This window comes from Callithrix jacchus, chromosome 11, assembly GCF_049354715.1.
Source record: "Callithrix jacchus isolate 240 chromosome 11, calJac240_pri, whole genome shotgun sequence".
NCBI classification, from domain to species: domain Eukaryota; kingdom Metazoa; phylum Chordata; class Mammalia; order Primates; family Cebidae; genus Callithrix; species Callithrix jacchus.
Window position 1 is genome coordinate 12175949 of NC_133512.1, and position 17222 is coordinate 12193170.

Below are 17222 nucleotides of genomic sequence, written 5' to 3' on the forward strand. Positions count from 1 at the left end.
GAAGTTTATGTGTGTAAAAGTAAAAGCTGAGAACCACCTCATTATTGAGCGACCAAGAGCTGGTGGGTAAATGTTGCAGTGTTCATACTGTGGAATATTATGCAGCCGTTAAAAATGAATCTGTGAGGTTTTACTCTTAATCACCCAAAACTGTGAACACTCCGGATGTTCTTCACCCAGGGAACGGCTTCACACACTGGTGGGTCCATTCCTTGGAATGCTCAGGCATGTTGAGATGAAGGGAACTGGTGATGCAGCAGCTGGGTGAGTCTTCAGTGCCTCATGCTAACTGGCAGGAGCCACGTATGCTCTGATCCCATTTATATGATAACTTGGAAAAGGCAAAACTATAGGACAGAAAACAGACCAGTGATGGGCAAGGCTGGAAGCAGGCGTTGACTCCAGAGGGCTTTGAAAGCATCTGGGGGTGATGGGAGGTCCTCTGTCTTGACTGTGGTGGGAGTTACAGGTTACAGGGCTGTGTTTGCCAAATTCATAGAACTATGAACTGAAAAGGGTGAACCTGACAATATGGTAACTATATGGCAATCAGCCTGACTTTTAAAAACTGGTGCTGGCCAGGCACGGTGGCTCACACCTGTAATCCCAGCACTTTGGGAGGCCAGGGTGGGCAGATCACCTGAGGTCAGAAGTTTGAGACCAGCCTGGCCAACTTGGAGAAACCCCATCTCTACTAAAAATACAAAAATTAGCCAGCCATGGTGGCAGGTGCCTGTAATCCCAGCTACTTGGGAGGCTGAGGCAGGAGATTTGCTTGAACCCAGGAGTGGAGGTTGCAGTGAGCCAAGATTGTGCCACTGTACTCCAACCTGGGTGACAGAGCAAGACTTCCTCTCAAAAAACAAAACAAAACAAAACAAAACAAAAACTGGTGCTGTGTGGCCACATTCAGTGGCACGAGAAGACCTGACATGGTTACCTGATGAAAGCAGACAGCTGTATGTACAACGTGAGGCTGTTTTGTAAAAACATACATATATATGCCATACATGGAAAATATAGAGGCAGCAAGGCTAAGCAATTGTTTGCACTGGTTAGTGGAATTGCGGGTGATTTGAACGTTTTTCATTTTGTTTGTACTTTCTAAAATTTCTACAGAGGGCATGAATTATTTGGAAGGCAGGCAGGGAGGGAGGGAATGTAAGTTTTCATTCTCATTCTGTGGATGAAGAGCCTCTGTCTGAGCAGCAGAGCCAAGACACACACCCAGCCTCCCCTCCTGGCTCTGAGTCTGGAGTTCTCTCTGGAGAGGTCCACGGTGCCTGCTCAGCCTGCTCCATGGCCTCCCCTAGGAGCACAGGCCCAGGGAATGCTGAGAGAGGGGAGGGTGAAGGCAGGCCTGGGCAGCTGTGGGCAGGGCCCGGGTCTGGGTGGGTGAATGGGGGCCACAGGCCTCTGTCAGGAAGTAGAGACCTCAGCCCTCTGTTTTGGGTGAGCTGTTCCAATAAACTTGGTTTAGGGGTTCCCAGAAGTCCAAGTCCCCAGCCTCCCCTCCTTCCTCTGAGACTGCCTCCCAGAAAGTCAGAAGGCTGCACAGCCACCTTTACGACGGGACCACTTCCGGCCAGGCCGGGCCTTTCCGCTGCCCTGGGGGCTGCAGCCTCCCTCCCTGCTCCCGGCGACCCATGGCTATTCCTGTCCATCTCTTACTTATGTTTTTGATTACTTGTGCCCAGATTGAGTTTGCATTTTTCCAAGATGAATTTCATCTGGCTGTTTCCTGTTCCTACTTTCAGCTCTAGAGGTCCCTCGGGGAGATACCTCAGTATCACCGACCTTCACACCCTCTTCCCACCTCGTCCCCACCGTGGCACACCTCTCTCCAAGCTCCCTTTGGTGCTGTTTCCACCTGTGTGCGATCTGTCCAGAGGCCTGCGGGGGCCAGGATGCGGCCCTACTTGGGGGCCTGCCCCGCTACCCTGGTTTCCTCCCTCCCCTGGGCTGCTTGCCAGCCGCATTTGGGAGAGTCTGTGGCCAAACTGCTGAGGCTGCTGGCCCCGAGCTCCTGAGGGCTGTTGGCCCCGGCAGTGCTGGCCCCGAGCCTCCTCTGAGCTATTCCTGCACATTGCTGTGGCTGCGGGTAACCTGGTGTGACTGCTCTAACTAATTGTCACAAACTAGGTGGCTGAAAACAACAGAAATTTATTCTTTCCCAGTTCTGGAAGCCACAGTCCAAATTCCAGCTGTCAGCACCCTCCCTTGAAGGCTCTGGGGGCATCCCTCCTCACCTCTTCTAGCCACTGGTGCTCCTTTGCTTGTGGCAGTATCCCTCCACCCTCTGCCCCTGTCTGTAATGGCCTCCTTCCCTCTGGGCCTGCTCTGTGTCTGTCTTCTCCTTCTCTCTCTCTCTCTCTCTCTCTCTCTCTCTGAGACAGAGTCTTGCTCTGTCACCCAGGCTGCATTACAGTGGTGCCATCTCAGCTCACTGCAACCTTTGCCTCCTGAGCTCAAGTGATTCTCCTGTGTCAGCCTCCCAAGTAGCTGGCATTACAGGCGCCCGCTACCACACCTGGCTAATTTTTGTATTTTTAATAGAGATGGGATTTTACCATGTTGGTCAGGCTGGTCTCGAGCTCCAGGCTTCAAGTGATCCACCTACCTTGGCCTCCCAAAGTGCCACGATTATAGGTGTGGGCCACTATGCCTGGCTGTCTTCTCCTTTTCTTATAAAGACACTAGTCATTGAATTTAGGCTTTTTTTTTTTTGAGACAAGGTCTCACTCTGTCATTTAGGCTGGAGTGCAGTGGCAAAATCATACCTCATTGCAACCTCATACTTCTGTGCTCAAGTGATCCTCCAGCCTCAGCCTCCAGAGTAGCTAGGACTACAAGTGTGTGCCACCACACCTGGCTAATTTTTATATTTTTTGTGGAGATGGTGTCTCACTATGTTGCCCAGGCTGGTCTCAAACTCCTGGCTTCAAGTGATCATCCCATTTTGACCTCCCAAAGCACTGGGATTACAGGCTTGAGCCACCTTGTCTGAAAGACTACCCTAACTCACTATGATCTCATTTCAAGATTTAAAAAATATTATTATTATTTTGAGGTTGAGTCTCTCTCTGTCACCCAGGCTGGAGTGCAGTGGCACAATCTCTCACTGCTACCTCAGCCTCCTGGGTTCAAGCGATTCTCCCGCCTCAGCCTCCCGAATAGCTGCGACTACAGGCATGCCCCACCACACCTGGCTAATTTTTGTATTTTTAGTAGAGACAGGTTTCACCATGTTGGTGAGGCTGCTCTTGAACTCCCGACCTCATGATCCGCCCACCTTGGCCACCCAAAGTTCTGGGATTACAGGCGTGAGCCACTGTGCTGGGTTACCTCTTGGTCTTTTAATAATAACCACTGTTTCTTCTGGCCAATATTCTTATCTTAATTACACCAGCAAAGACCCTTGTGCCAAATAAGGTCAAATTGTGACATTCTGGGTGGACATGAATTTGGGGGGGTCCACCATTTAACCCGCTGGCTTGAGCCCCATTTTTCTGGGAATCAACTCTGGACTCTGTGACCTGGGACGAACGGCCAGTCTTTATTTGTGTAGACCCATCAGAGTTGTGGCATTCGTGTTTTTGACAGTAGATGCGCTGCTAGTGGCTTGCCCGGGTCCTGGCTGGTTATGTAACAAAAAGAGATGCTTATTTTTGAGAAACCATGACTGCCTTTTAAGGAGTATGTGCATCGCCGCTTGCTGGATGGGTGCCATGTAAGAACCGGCGTTGGTGGGGGAAGGCTGCTCGGAGAGGGGAGTTGGAAGCCTAGGACAGGACTTAGAGTGGGATGACTGGGCCGGAGGTACAAAGAATTCCCAGCTTCCTGCCATGGGGATTTGGCTGTAGAATTCCCTATGGAGGAACGAAGTGTCCTTAAAATGAAGGCTCTTTGGGTTCATCTGTTTAACCAGCCCCGGCTCAATCAGCAGTTCAGGTATGGCTGGCAATTGGGAAGGGTCTAGGGGGCTGAGAAGGCTTACGAGAAGAGAGATGTTTGCTGACCTCAACTCTACTGCAAGGTGACAAAATTGTCCACTGTTTCATCATGGATTATTTCATTTATGTTAAGGGCAGACTGTAATGTCATTATATTCCTGAATAAACAGACCCAATGTCATTTCTTATTTTCCCATTTACTGCTGTCATCCTTGAGATAAAACAGAGCCAAACATGAGGAGTTTCAGTTTATTAGCACCAAGGAGAAGCCCTGGGCTAGAAAGTAGCTGGAAGCCCGAGGTTGACATGGATGCTGGTTTTGGGATGAAGAGTCCTGAGAGGCTGGATGTGCTGTCTGGTACATGGAGTAGGTGAAGGTCAAGGAGGAAGGAGGGGTGGAAGCCAGGAGGATGGGCATGGAGGGAGTTTCCAGAGTCCTAATCAGAGGTGGAGCCCAGACCAGAAGTTGGGGTAGACAGACAGGACTGGGAAGTGACAGCCCTCTAGAGACAGGCCAAGGACTCTGCTAAGTATTTGTTATGTTATATTTTTATTCTTTTTCCAACTGTGTGGAATTGACACTACTGTCATTTTTTTTCCAACTTACAGATAGGGAAACTGAGGTTTCAAGCTAAAATAATATTGCCAAAGTAGTCACACTCATAAGAGGCAGAAATGTGATTTCAGCGTTGGCTGTTTGACCTTCTGAGGTCATCCTTCCACCTATTCATCCAATAAGAGTGTGTTGAGGCTGGGCTCGGTGGCTCACGCCTGTAATCCCAGCACTTTTTGAGGCTGACAAGACCAGCCTGGCCATCATGGCAAGACCCTATCTCTACTGAAAATACAAAAATTAGCTGGGCATGGTGGTTCTGTAATCCCAGCTACTTGGGAGGCTGAGGCATGAGAATTGCTTGAGCCCGGGAGGTGGAGGCTGCAGTGAGCCGAGATGCTGCCACTGCACTCCAGCCTGGGTGACAGACTGAGACTCTGTCTCAAAAACAAATAAACAAACAAAAAAGTGTGTGGTGTGCCCGCTGTCTTCTAAGTGCAGGAGGTATAGCAGATAAGACATACAGAAAACCCTGCCTCATGACATTCCTGTGGGGCAGACAGACACACAGCAATACCCTAGGGAGGACATGGCCTGTGCTGGATGTGGCTGATTACAGCAAACCTGGCTGCAGGAATCCCTCCCATCTGTGGCCCTTCTGCAGGGTGACTTTGATACTACCCCCAGCAAAAAGGGGTTAGGCCTCCCCTTGATTCTGGGCTGGCTCTGGGACTTGCTTTGACCAACAGAATACAGCAGAAGTGACACTGTGGCACTTACAAGGGCTTGCAGCTTCCACTTCTGCCTCTTGGAAGCTGCTGTCATGTGAAAAAGCTGGTCTGGTCTGCGGGTGCTGAGAGGCCACGTGGACAGAGGACAGAGGTGCCCATGTAACAGCCAGCATTGAGTCTAGCTCCCCGCTGACCACCGTTGCATGGACGACTGCAGCTGACACCGCGCTCAGCAGCTGGTTCCCACAATCCTGAGCAATGCTCTCACTGCTGCTTGAAGCCATCTGTTTTGGGGCACTTTGTTACACAGCCATGGGTCACTGAAACAACGGTGAGAAGGACCAAGGGTGTGGGTAGACCCAGAGTCAGGCAAGGGGAGGGAGTGCCCAGGACTCCCTGAGAAGATGACATTTGAGCAGTGACCTCATGGAGGGAGGGAACAATGTCCTCAGCGACCGAGGCTGGGCCTGGTAGGTTTAAGGAAGAACAAGGAACCCAAGCAGGTGAAAAGTGGGGCCAGATCTCGGGGTGCCCCACACACCACTGGAAGGACTGAGGCTCTGAGCAGAGGCGAGTGTGATCCCACTCCGTTTTCGTTTTTGTTTTTGGAGACAGGGTCTGGCTCCTTCACCCGGGTTGGAGTGCAGTGGCGCAACACCAGCTCACTGCTGCCTCGGACTCCTGGGCTCAAGTGATCTTCCCACCTCAGCCTCCCAAGCAGCTAGGATTCTAGGCGTGTGCCACCACACCCAGTTAATTTTTGTATTTTTTGTAGAGACGGGGTCTCACCATGGTGCCCAGGCTAAAGCAATCTGTCTGTTTCAGCCTCCCAAAGTGCTAGGATTACAGGCTTGGCCATTGCGCCTAGCCCCCACTCAGCTTTAACACGAGGGGCCAGGGCAGGGAGGCCCCTCTAAGAGGCTGCAGCATGACCCAGGTGAGTGTGGACGGTGATGAGACCAGGTAAGGAATGCCAGCTTCTGCCTATGAGAGAGAAAGGCTTGGATTGGCTCTGGAAAGGCTGAAGTTGCCACATCCTGAGATGGGGCCACCTGTGCAGAGGCTTGGGAGTGTGACTCCAAACAGGTGACCCTGAGACCTCTCTAGAAATCAAGGGAAGACGTTGAGGCTCTGATCTGGTTTGGATGTTTGTTCCCTCCAGGTCTCGTGTTGAAATGTGATCCCCAGTGTTGGAAGTGGGGCCTGGCGAGAAGTGTGTGGGTCATGGGGGCGGATCCTCATAAAGTGCCATCCCCAACGGGGTAATGAGTTCTCACTCTAAACAGAGAGCTCTCTTTGTTTAAGAGCCTAGAACATACTCCTCTCTCTCTTGCTTCCTGTCTAGCCACGTAATGTGCCTTCTCCCTCTTCGCCTTCTGCCATGAGTGGAAGCTTCCTGAGGCCTCGTCAGAAGCAGATACTGGCTCCTTGCTTCCTGTACAGCCTGTGGAACCGTGAGCCAAATAAACCTCTCTTCTCTATACATTACCCACCCTCAGAAATTCCCTATTGCAATGCAAAACAGACTAACACAGGATCCAATTTGACAGAAGAGGCCAGCATGGTGGGAGTGGTGTGGACTGCAGCTATAAACGAGGGGATTGTCAGGGGCGAGGAGGTCACCAAAGGAGGGGTGCCCTGCAGAGGATGTGCAAGAACTAAGCCCAGGGCCTCCTGGAAATTTAGAGGATGGAAACTGAGAGGGGCGGGGGGAAAACTGGGTCAGGATGGTGTCTGAGACACCAAGTGGAAAGGCTTCCAAAGAGGAGGGTGTAAGCAACTGTATCAGATATTTGATGAGTCATCTAAGATACAGACAAAGGGCCGGGTGCGGTGGCTCATGCCTGTAATCTCAGCACTTTGGGACGCTGAGGCAGGTGGATCACAAGGTCAGGAGTTCAAGACCAGCCTGGTCAAGATGGTGAAATCCCATCTTTACTAAAAATACAAAAATTAGCCGGGTGTGGTGGTAGGTGCCTGTAGTCCCAGCTACTTGGGAGGCTGAGGCAGGAGAATTGCTTGAACCCGGAGTTGGAGGTTGCAGTGAGCCAAGATCCTGCCATTGCACTCCAGCCTGGGTGACAGAGCAAGACTCCATCTCAAAAATAAAAAATAAATTAAAAAAAAAGGACTGAGGAGTGACTGGTCCCTGGATGCTTGACCAGACAGTTCTGCTGTTAGGTGGGGGCTGGAAGGAGCCTCCTGCCCTCGAGCTGACCTTTGGAGCATGGCACTTCATCTTCTAGCCTCTTGAATGTGCTGTTTGGCTTCTGTCTCAGGTATTCAAGTCACCTCGCCAACCCAAACCCTTGTTTCCTTATTTGTAAAATAAAATTACTGAGGCTCTTGTAAAGGGCGGATGTGCAAACTCAGTGTGAGCTGACAGATGCCAAATCGCACCCTCTGTACCACCTGGGCATCTTTTGGTTGGCTCTGCAGTCAGATCTGGATGGCTGGCCAGGTGTCTGAGTATGCAGGTGACCTCCAGGACCAGATGCTCCAGCCCCAACCCCAACCTCCCTTCCTAGTGCCCTGGAAGACCTGGGAAAAGGGGAGAAGGAACCCCACATGACTGCATTGGAACAGAGTGCTCAAAATGGAAATGAAACCACTCAAAGAAAAATTAAGTTGCATTTCTGGCATTCTGAGTTTTTGGACAGATTCACACACACAACAAATTTAATCATTTCATGTAAGTTTAAAATATTTAGCACAGAATGCAATCAGCAAAATCCAGACCACAGGAAACATCAAAGGACAAACAGTCTAGTTTCAACAAATAAGTTGCCAGAACGAGAGAGAGAGAGAGAGAAAGAGAGAGAGAGAGAGAGAGAGAGAGAGAGAGAGAGAGAGAGATTGAGCCTATAGGCTAAAACAGATTTAAGAGATGAACTAATCGCAGCACATGGGCCTTTCTTGGATCCTAATTCAAACAAACAAACTGTAAAAAATAAAATGTATGAAGCAATAGAGGAAATGTGCACTCTGGATATTAGGGAATTATGGTTGAGATTTGCACGAGTGATACCAGGTTAAGAGAGAAGAGCGAGGGACAGAGGGAAGGGGAGGCGGGTGGGGAGAGAGTCCTCCTCTTTTTAGAAATGCACAATAAAGTATTTCCTGGTGAAATCATATGATGTCTGGGATTTGCTTCAAACTTATCTTGGAGAGGAGGCAAGGATGGAACACAGATAACACAAGACAGGCTGAGGGTTGAACTGCAGGAGCGGGTGACAGGGCAGGGAGCACAGGATGCCATCTTCTGCTTTTGCATATTTGAAATTTTCCATAAGAAAGTGGTTTTCTTTAGCAAATGCATAGTGAGGCCAAGCCTCACTCCGTGCTCTCTGCCAGACTGTTCTAAGCCCTTGACGTGTCAACTCTCTGATGCCCAGGACTCTCATGTCAGGGTTTGACACTGATGTCCCCATCTTGCTGGGGAGGAGATGAAGACACAGAAAGGGCAAGCCACTTGTCCAAGCTCACACAGCTGGTGACAGCAATGCTGGGCTGCAGCCCAGGCTGCCTCCCAGCCATCGGGCTTCTCCAGGTCTACATGCTTCCAAAACAAGGTCTGGAAGATTATGTAATAAATTGTGATGGCTCTCTGGGAGGTGGGACAGTGGTGTTTGATGAAACTCATCATAATAGTTTTGTTATTTTGCCTATTTGTGTTTTCTTATTTTTCTACAATGAGCACACAACTTGTATAATAAAGATTTTTTTTTTTTAATAGAGATAGGATTTCACCATATTGGCCAGAATGGTGTCAATCTCCTGACCTCGTGATCCACCCACCTAGGCCTCCCAAAGTGCTGGGATTACAGGCATGAGCCACCACACCCAGCCATAATAAAGAATTTTTAAAGGGAAGGGCAGTCAACAGACACACAGCCAGTGGCCATGAGCAGCATGGGCCACAGAGGGGCTTCTGCTAGGTGGGAATTCTGAGCCCAAGGTCCCACTGGCTGGGTGGACTGGCGCAGGGGTGGAGCGGGTGCAGGGGTGCCGCTGAGTGTGGCCATCAGTGGAGGCAGGCAGAGCTGAGGCTTGAATCCCACCGTGGGGAAGATGCTGCCGATCCTGGCAGAGCCTACTCTGGTGGGTCACAGCCAGCAGGATTCAGACCCCGCAGGGAAGTCAGAGCATCGCCTGGCATCCAGCCCAGTGCCAGGCACCCAGAGCCGCACAGGCGCACAGGGTGTATGCTCCTGTGACCCTGCAGGTCCCAATAGCACACACTCATTTGGGGATGGGGGTTGATGGGGGTAGGGCACAGTGGCCCCTCAAGGGGTGAGAGTAGGGCAAAGTCACAGGTACTGTCTCACATCTGATTTTTCCATTAAACTTGGATGGGCTGTGGTCACCACCCCACCCTCATCTGGGTTTCGGGGAATGTGTGACCAGCTGTTGCAGGCAGGCCCCAAACAGGTCCACCTTGCCTCACTCCTGTGACTGCTGTTCTCTGGACCCCTCTTGGATCCCCACCCACCAATTCCCAACCAGACGCCTCACTGGCTCCTCCCTCAGCTCCTGGGCCCAGGTCTCGTGGGCACTGCCCTAGCATTAGCCCCAGTTGGTCCCACCTTCTCAGCGCAGGCCACCCCATTTCTCCCTCTGTCCACAGGATGGAACCCCAGCTCAAGGTGGCCTCTGAGGCCCTGCTCACCTCCCCAGGTCTTGCACATGCCCAGCCCCAGTCCCCCAGTGTGCCACTCCTTGGGAAGTCTGTCCCTGCCCTCCAGGGATGTGCCTGCTTTATCCTACCCACCCTTTCCTCCAGGAGGTCTGGGCTGGGCCACTCATGAGCCTCTAGATCACTGAGCTATAACTGTCTGTCTCTTTTGCTGGAGAGAAGGCTCCCAGGTGGCAGGCCCTCCCTGTGCGGGCTGGGGTGGTCCTGTACACACCTCTGAATGGTTACAGTCTCAGCAAGTCATCCTCATGGTCAATGCATTCATCGGATGCTTGGTCCTCTCAGGAAGTGCTTCTACCAGGAGATGGCCCTCTTCCCTGTCCCCAGGCCATAGCCATATCTACCAAGGAGGGCTGAGGGCCTGTCTCGAGGATGGATGCACAGGAATGGTGATCTCCCAGAATTCGAGTTCTTTTTAGGTCCTAGATGGTGAGCTCCAATCTTATGGACACAGTAACTGAGTCTGACTTCCTCACCCTTCAGGAAGGTGTGTTCCTGCAGGACTATGAGTGGGTGATTTGAAAAAGGGGAAAGGGGGCCAGGCCTGCTATGGGCAAGGATCAGCCATGTTATGGAGTGAGAAGAAATGAGCGTTGCTAAGGCCCAGAAGTGAGGTGTCAGAGCCTTGGGGTTCCAGGCTCACCCCAGGGCTGGAGGGGGGAGGGGAAGGTGGAGTGGGTGCAGGGTCTTACAGGCCACTCGGAGGGTGGGATTTCCTCCTTGAGGAGCACAGGGAGCCCTCCAGGCCCTCAGGGGTGGCCTGTGGGTGGTGAACTGGAGGTGTGAAGACAGACAAAACCCCCAGGCATGTGGTAGGCCAGTAGGCCCAGGCCTTGTGGATGCTCATGGAGACAGGGCAGCTAGACACGGGTCAGAGGTCTGAGCTAGAGGCAGAGATATCAGGATCATAGGCAGGTTGTGATCTCTGCAGCAGGGGTTCATCCAGCTCCCAGGGAGAGGAGGCAGAATGAGAAGAGAAAGGTGCCACCCCTGGCACCCCCATCAGGGAAGCGGGGGAGGAGGAAGAGAAGCAAGCCTAGAAGTGTGAGCAGCCCTAACCCTAACCCTAACCCTAACCTTGGCAGGGGGAGGAGATCACAAAGGGAGCTGTGGTGGCTGGCGAGGCCCGTTGGTCTTGGGTGATCCCTGGGGCCCTCGTCAGAGTGCCAGGTGCAGGAACAGCTGCCTGGGCTGAGGAAGTTGAAACTTTATGATCAACTCCTTCCAGAAGCTTGGGAGTTAAATGAGGTCAGAGATAGATGCTGGGCAGCTACAGATTTTAGCACTAAAAACTCTGGGTCCACAGTGGCCTCGGGAGCATTCTGGCACTCCTCTCTAATGGCAGGAGCTGGGGCGCTGGAGGTGGGTGCCTGCCAGGATCCCCTTCCTCTCATGGAGCTGGCTGCCAGCCTCTCTTTTTCCTTGGCAGGGCTTCTTCTTTTTAGTTTTTGAGACTCAGTTTCGCTTTTGTTGCCCAGGCTAGAGTGCAGTGGCACGATTTCAGCTCACTGCAAACTCCGCCTCCTAGGTTCAAGCGATTCCCCTGCCTCAGTCTCCCAAGTAGCTGGGATTACAGGCATGCACCACCACACATGACTAATTTTGTATTTTTAGTAGAGATGGGGTTTCTCCATGTTGATCAGGTTAGTGTTGAACTCCTGACGTCAGGTATCTGCCCGCTTTGGCCTCCCAGAGTGCTGGAATTACAGGTGTGAGCCACCACGCCCGGCTTTGGCTGGGCTGATGGGGCCCACAGACAAACAGGCAATAACGTGAATACCTCACACAGAAACTGGCCACGAAACTGCTGATACCATGATTGGTTTTTTTATTATTGTACTTTCCTTGGATTCCAGCTTTTACATCTTCCTTTACCAGACATTGATTTTTTTTTTTTTACACCTTCCTAATACTTTAGTACTATTACCAGACATAAAAGTATAAGGAATATCATCTTAGCAATAGCAGGGACTATTAATTATTCTGCAGTCTCTATTATCCATTCTTTAGTAACAAAGCTGACATTTAGCTGGCACAAGCCTGCGGAAAAAGACTACACTTCCCGCCGGGCGCGGTGGCTCAAGCCTGTAATCCCAGCACTTTGGGAGGCCGAGGCGGGTGGATCACGAGGTCAAGAGATCGAGAGCATCCTGGTCAACATGGTGAAACCCCGTCTCTACTAAAGATACAAAAAATTAGCTGGGCATGGTGGCACGTGCCTGTAATCCCAGCTACTCAGGAGGTTGAGGCAGGAGAATTGCCTGAACCCAGGAGGTGGAGGTTGCGGTGAGCCGAGATCGCGCCATTGCACTCCAGCCTGGGTAACAAGAGCGAAACTCCGTCTCAAAAAAAGACTACACTTCCCAGCTTCCCTTATAACTGGGTGTGGCCTGTGACTGAGTTCTGGCCAAGGCCAATGGAATGAACCAGGAGCTTTGTGTGAGCCTCTGCAAAGTGTTGTTGTTTTTGAGACAGTCTTTCTCTGTTTCGTAGGCTGGAGTGCAGTGGTACAATCTCGGCTCACTGTAACCCCTGCCTCTGGGGTTAAAACTATTCTCCTGCCTTACTCAGCCTCCCCAGTAGCTACGACTACAGGTGCCTGCCACCATGCCTGGTTAATTTTTATATTTTTAGTGGAGACAGGGTTTCACTATGTTGGCCAGGCTAATCTCGAAATCCTGACCTCAAGTGATCTGCCCACTTTGGCCTCCCAAAGTGCTAGGATTGCAGCCATGAGCAATTGCACTCAGTTTAGAAAGTGTTTTTAAAGGAATAGATTGTGTTGCACTATTCCCTTTCCTCCTTTCTGCAGGCTGGGAGGATGCAATGATGGCTGATCTCAAGCAGCTATGTTGTATCACAAGATAGAAGCCGTACATCGAGGCTAGGGAAGAAACAAAATGGAAGGCCAGGTGCTTACCTTTGGATTTTGTTTGCATGAGCAAGAAATACACTTCCTTTAAAAATGTTATTATTTGGGGGGGCAGGGCCTCATGGCCCTGCAGCCTCCTCAGGCTCAGTCCCCTCCCCATTAAAAAGAAAAAAAGCAACGACTTTTAAGGACAGGGTCTTTCTCTGTTGTCTAGGATGGAGTGAAATGCTGCAATCATAGCTCACTGCAGCCTTGAACTCTTGGGCTCAGGTGATCCTCCTGCCTCAGCCTTCTGAGTAGCTAGGAATACAATCGTGTACCACCATGCCCAGCTAATTTTTAATTTTTTTGTAGAGACAAGGTCTCACTATATTGCCCAGGCTAGTCTCGAACTCCTGGGCTCAAGCAATTCTCCCACCTTGGCCTCCCAAAGTGCTGGGATTACAGGCATGAGCTGCTACACCTGGCAAGAAAGAAATTTCTATCTTACTTTAGCCATTGTTCCATTGGGTTTTCTATGAGTGCATGGCAGGATGCCTTGCTGGATCTCAGCTGCTTTGACGGGCTTCTTTCTTTTTGAGATGGTGTTTCGCTCTTGCTGCCCAGGCAATGGCACGATCTCAGCTCACTGCAACTTCCGCCTCCTAGATTCAAGTGATTCTCCTGCCTCAGCCGCTCGAGTAGCTCGGATTACAGACATGTGCCACCACGCCTGGCTAATTTTGTATTTTTAGTATAGATGGAGTTTCTCCATGTTGGTTAGGCTGGTCTCAAACTCCCGACCTCAGGTGATCTGCCCACCTCGGCCTCCCAAAGTGCTGGGATTACAGGCATGAGCCACTGCGCCTGGCTAATGGGCCTCTCTTTTTTGCATCCAAGGGACCTTGAATAAGATGCTTGAATGGTGTGGAGTTCCTTGCCACTAGTCGCTTTCAGAGAGTGATCTCCCAGTAACACCTACACTGGAAGGCTTTTAATCTTTGAGAAATAGATATAGAAAAAGTTGTACTCAGTATATTTTATTTACGTTTTTATAACTTTTAATGAGGGCAAACATTTTTGTATGTATTTATTGGCCACTTATGTATTTTCTTTTGTGAATTGCCTATTTATTTCTCTTAGCTGACTTTTAAAAGTGGAAACAAAGTTAAATTATTAATAGCTTTAAAAATGCAAAAAAATGGCTGGGCGCAGTGGCTCATGCCTGTAATCCCAGCACTTTGGGAGGCCGAGGTGGGCAGATCATGAGGTCAGGAGATTGAGACCATCCTGGCCAACCTGGTGAAACCCTGTCTCTACTAGAATACAAAAACCTAGCTGGGTATGGTGGTGCACACCTTAGTCCCAGCTACTGGGGATGCTGAGGTAGGAGGGTTGCTTGAACCCAGGAGGCGGAGGTTGCAGTGAGCCGAGATCACAACACTGCACCCTAGCCTAAGTGACAGAACGAGACTCCATCTCAAAAGAAAAAGAGTAAACAACTTTATTTATTAATAGCAGCTTCCCTTTATCAAAGACTTACTGTTTTTCAGGCATGACTCTCCAGATTTAACTCAGTGAACCCTTGCGGCATTTTTGCAAGGCATGGTACTGTCATTATTATCCTGCTGTACAGAGGAGAGAAACTGAGGCTCACGGAGAGAAAGTGCAGTGAGTGCAGAGGGGAGGTTCACAGCAGATGGGTCTGAGGCCGCAGCTGCTTCCTGAAGCTACAGGAGTCCAGGAATGCCCCCCCTCTAAGGACTGCAGATTCTTTCCCAGTATTTTGTTTGCTTTTTATTTTCATTTTCAGTATATTTTGATGTACAGAAGGTAAAAACTTTTATGCAACCAAAGTTCTCTGTCCTTCCTTAAGAGGATGGCAAGAACTCCACACCATTCAGGCATCAAGAATGTAAATACAGGCCAGGCACACAAGCCAGGCATGGTGGCTCACCCCTGTAATCCCAGCACTTTGGGAGGCTGAGGTAGGCAGATCACATGAGGTCAGGAGTTTGAGATCAGCCTGGCCAACATGGTGAAACCCTGTCTCTACTAAAAAAAAAAAAAAAAAAAAAAAAATTAGCTGGGAATGGTGGCATGTGCCTGTAATTCTATCTACTCAGGAGGCTGAGACAGGAGAATCACCTGAACCTGGGAGGCAGAGGTTGCCATGAGCAAAGATCGTACCATTGAACTTCAGCCTGGGCGACAGAGTGAGACTCCGTATCAAAAACAAACAAACTTAAAGAAACCTCACAATGTAAATAAAGACTCCTACATTTCCTTGTAGCCCCTCCCTGGTTCCTGTTCTAACATCTACCTCATTAATCTGGAGTTAATTTTGAGGAAGGTAAGAGGTGGGGCCGGACGTTCTTTTTCCCACCAGACTCCATTTTGAAGGACCTCTCCTTCCTTCTGACCTGACACTGGGCGGATTGTTGCACTAAGCTGTCACATGTCCTCTTCCCAGATCTCCAGGCTGCAGAATTACTCATCAGTGCTGGAAGCTTGCCTCCCCCCACCCCTGTGCCTCGCTGTGGTGACCCCCACCCCAGCTGAGTCTCCCCACAGCAGGGCATGCTGTCTGCCCTGTGGTGAGTGGAAGGAATTCAGCATGAACCCTGCTCACTCAGCAGCCAGGCCTGGGGAGCACTGGACTGTGGAAAATCACATATGTTTTTCAAGTTGTTGAAAACCAAGGAAATTGTTCTGCCAGTTGTGAGTGTGGCTAGACACTGTCTGGGAGAGCTCTCAGGTCCCCATGGCTCTGGGAGCCATCCCATCTTGTGGGCCCAAACAGGCTAACCCCACTGGTGATATCCAGGGACTTGGGCGGCAGAGAAAGGGGGCGTTTCCAGGGGCCTCCCCCAAGAGGAAGAACAAAAAGGAAGTAGCCTAGCCTGGTCCCTTCTCCTTTGGTCCCTGATCCAGGACTCAGAGGGGCGGGCACTCGTGATCCCAGTAGCCTGCCAGCCAGAGTCCAGGCCTCCTGGACTTTTGATTTAGCTCCGGCCCCAGATACACATGCTGGTGCTGGACAGCTGGGCTGTGGCGGAAGTTTACACAGAAGGGGTTTGCTGGGCCATCTTGGTATATGCAGCTTCACTTCCTTCTGAGGCCCAACCCATGTCTGAGCTGCTGCCATGGCAGTCCTGGGGGCCACAGAGGCCATGAGGCAGTTGGGAGGGTCTGCTCCCAGCCTCGCAGACCCTGCCATTCCTGCCTGTCCCCAGACCCTGATGCCCTCCCAACCCTCTGTGTCCTGCAGATCCTCGAAGTCAGAACTCAGGCACGCTGGGCCCTGTTGGCAGTTGAGTTTCCACCTCTGACCAGGCTGGGGCACCAGGCAGCTCTGGATCCCAGAGCTGCAGCTTGGGTCCCAGTGGGAGGAGGCTGGCCTGTCCCTCCTCAGGTGGCACTGCTAGGCCCCTGCCCCAACCTCAACTTCTCTCCTGGGGTCTCAGCCCTTGTGGCAGGGTTGATGGCCTCAGAGCTACATAAGACCTACCCACTGGGCCATGCTTTCTCTCTCCCTGCCCCTCTGCAGGTCAGTTTCACCAGCTTCTACCCTCGGACAGCTCTGGCTCTCCCAACAACTCTCCTTTCCATTCCAGCAGCATCAAGGGAGATGGGGCACCCTCCCCAGCCCAGTCCTGCTATAGTGCCTGTCCCTTAGGCAGACACTTGTGTCAGGGGAGGGAAATGTCAAAGCAGTCCCTGCCATATCCATGTGGGAAGCTGGAAGCGCATCACCAGAGTGTCTACCAGCCCCTGACTGTAGCCTGGGAAAACACTTGGAAGCTGGTGCAGACCCTGCTGAATGGCAGGGGTAAGGAACGCTGAAAGCCACTAGGTGCTCTTGGCTACAAGCCTCCCATCCCCCTAACTGGCTTCGCTCTGGCAGCAGAGGGGAGAAGTTCCCTCGCCGGCCCTATGGAAGAGCCTGGGCCAGGGCTAAAGGATGTCCTGGGTGCAGGTCTTCAAGTAGAGTGGGAGTCCCAGCCCCGCCACCCAAGGGGAGGCACATCAACCTGGCGTGGAGGGCAGCTGCCCCCCATCCACCTGCCCAGACTCTTGGCGGCAGAGAGCCCCCAACCTCATGGCCCTCCTTGCGGCCCAGCTCTCCATGAGGGCTTTTGCACATGTTTTTGTTGGTGACTCACTGTGACTGAGAAAAAGCCTCTTTCTATTCCTTCTTTGTTTTCTTATGGTTTCTATTTTCCCTGGCAGAGGATGTTGGGCCCAAATCCAATCCATGTGTGAGCTGTTCCCAGGGAAGTGACGTGCCACACTACACTGCCTCACCCAGCCTTGGGCTGTCCGGCTTGACACACTCAACCGGGGGGCAATGGAGCAAATTTCCAGAACAAGTTTTGAGAAAGATGATTCAGAGGTTTGTGGAGGATGAGGAAAGGTGAGAGCTTGCGCCTCCTTG